This window comes from Triticum aestivum, chromosome 1B (assembly GCF_018294505.1).
Source record: "Triticum aestivum cultivar Chinese Spring chromosome 1B, IWGSC CS RefSeq v2.1, whole genome shotgun sequence".
Lineage (NCBI taxonomy): Eukaryota > Viridiplantae > Streptophyta > Magnoliopsida > Poales > Poaceae > Triticum > Triticum aestivum.
Genome location: NC_057795.1, coordinates 552,847,517 through 552,850,596, shown reverse-complemented (window position 1 = coordinate 552,850,596; position 3,080 = coordinate 552,847,517).

Genomic DNA, 3,080 nt, shown 5'->3' with positions numbered 1-3,080 from the left:
CACTCTTAAGTTAGCTCATGAAAATATCTTCGAAGATCATCGAGAACTTTTAAGGGCTCATGAGAAGTTACGCTTTGAAAAGCTCAATCTTGAGCAAGAGCATGAGTTCTTAAAGGCAATCAATGATGATCTCCGCAAGAAAAGTTCTTCTTACATTGCCAAGTGTTTACTCTTATCTACTTACATGCCTCAAGTCAAGTCTAGTAACAAGTACAAGAATGATACTTCCTCTAGTAGTAACAATAATAATGTTAAATCCAATGTTGTTGCTTCTAGTAGTTCTCTTGATTCCACTAATGATTCTCTTAGCCAAGTTACACTTGAGCAAGAAAATAGTTTATTGAAGGGAATTATAGAGAAAGGTGTTTACAAGAGCCTTGCCAGGAGTAAGCAATTCGAGGAAATTGTACGCAAGCAAGGAAGACACCGGAAGAATCAAGGTGTTGGTTTTGAATGAAAGTTCAATGCCAATGGAGTTGAGTGGGAAGAAGATCAATACCACAAGGCAAAGTTTGTTCCTCAACAAGAGAAGTATGATCCTACTTATTTCAAGGGGACACAAGCTCAAGATGATCTTCCACCACAAGACCATAAGAACAAAGGCAAGGACAAGGTTCAAGAAGAGATTGATGCATTTGAAGAAGCACCGAAGGCCTTGGTCAAGTGGATTCCCAAGACTACGTCAAGTTCTACTTCATCAAGTACAACTACAACTCCAAGGATTCCCATCAAGATGATGTGGATCCCGAAGAAGAAGAACTAGAGAGTTCTTGAGGGTGACTCCGCCAACATTCTTCACTCATATCATTTTGGCAACAACAAGTGCAATCAACTTCCACATCTTGCACTAGTTCAAGGAGTCACAAACCCTCATGTTGGTAAGGCAAGGGACAAGGTAACCTAATGTTTTCATGGACATCGTCTTGTGTATGCATCACTCTATGTCTATGGATATTCTTGTTTGTTCCTTGTGGGACTAACCCATGTAGGCAAGTTGAAAGTGCAACTCACTCCAAAGGATTGCTCCAAATGATCTACATCAACATTGAGCATCTACATCTTCAACACCTACATGAAGTCATCATCGACAAAACCCAAGGTTAGTTATTCCCTCTAAGGGGGGATCTCACATCTAGGGGGAGCTTAACTCAAAGAATTGAGTCAAAGCAACTCTAATGGTGTGAACACATTAATGCATTATGTAAAAGTGGTAACCCCACTTGAGCTTAAACGATGAGTATGACCTATGATCAAATGTTCTCATTTGACTCCTAAGTCAATATACTCATATATAGATGACCTAGTCATCGCCAATTGTTTGATAGATGCTAGAATTGGTTGTGCATGCTTTGCCACATATTTCAATTGCCATCTTATTGTGTGAGCATGTTGGTGCATATTTTACTCATTCAAGGACATCCACTTGTTGTTTTGTTTGTTTGGATTCTCTTTCTTTGGCCAAGTGGATGGACAAGAATGCCTAAGAACCTTCTTTAGCTATCTATGCTTTTCTCGTCTCAAACTCTATTCATGCTACATCACAAAATTTGATCAAGTCAGATTCGAAGCACTCTGTGTGAGGAGCACTCGGAGTCCCCGATTCGTCATAGACTTAAACTTCCAAAACCTCTTTGTGATTCTCGGTCTGACCGATCCTTCCATTTCGGTCCTACCGAGATCATTAAGTTGATCTGAATTTTCCATCTTGGTGCAACCGATTTGAACTTTTCGGTCACACCGAGTTGTTGTAACTGAACACAGTTATGCATCTCGGTGCCACGGAGTTGTTCCACTCGGTCACACCGATAGGGTTGAGCTTTATATATAGACACAGGCAAAATGGAAATTTCTCCGAAACCCTTCGCCGCGCAACAGCTCGCTCTACCATCGTGGTCTCCGGATCGTCTCCTCGTCGCCAGCAGCCTCCTGTCGCTGGTCTCCGCCGCCGTCAACGGATTTCGTCCCCACCGTTGCCGCCGTAGCAAGTCCACCACCAAGATAGGGTATGGACTTGATCTTTGTGCTATCCACGTTTGATTCCTAGCACATTGTTTTCATATTGATTCTTGCCACGATTGAAACTCTTCTATCCAGCCAAAGTAGTTCATAGATTAGATGTGATTCAAATTTTTAGGGTTAGGTTTCCACCGAAACCATCTCGGACCCACCGAGTTGAAAAACTCGGTCTCACCGATTTGGCTTATGCCATTGCACTAGTGACTCTCGGTCTGACCGAGAATTACTAATCGGTGCAACCGATTTGAGGATTCAGTGAAACCCTAGCAGTCTCGGTACAACCAAACTGAAACTCGATCCAACCGAGATCATCAGTTTAGGTTCCAAAACTGCTTCGGTATCACCGAGTTTGAAAATCGGTGGATCCGAAATGCTTTCTGTGGAAAACTAATACTGAACTTTTGAGTCATTCTTTTGCAAAAACCTCTGCATTTTGTGATGCTCATCTTTTCTATCTCATCTATAACTCGTCACAGGGTCAGCAGTCAGCTTTTCCAGCATGTCAGACCAGAGTGACAGTCAGAACATGCCAGAAGAGCAAATGGACTTGAGTGAGGGCACTAGTCCCTCCAGTACTTCAGATGAAGGGAGCAGAAGTACTCCTAGCAATTTGCCTAAGGCTGCAACTAGGCAAAGGAGGAAAAGAACTTCAGATTCAGAGGATGAAGACTACAAAGCTGAGGAAGATGAGGCTACTTCCAAGAAAGTGGTGCTCAAGAAGGAATATGGCTCAGCAAAAGATATAAAGCCAGGCATGAAGATTAAAAGGCCTGCAAGAAGGCAACCTATGCCCAAGGCCAGAGCATAAACTCAACTGTCTGAAAATCCTGATCCCAAAGAGCCAGCTGATGAAAGCAAGAAGAGGAAGGAAAGGGTCAAGAAGACCATGGCCAGAGTTGTAGGGCAACCTTCCATGATGGAAGAGGAAGAGCTTTCTGCACCAGCACCAAAGGCACCTAAGGTTATGGGTGATGCAATCAGATCTGGGGCTGCAACATCTAAGCCCAAGGAAGCACCCAAAGCTGCCCCCAAGGCCAAGTCTGCATCAAAGAGGAATACTAGGA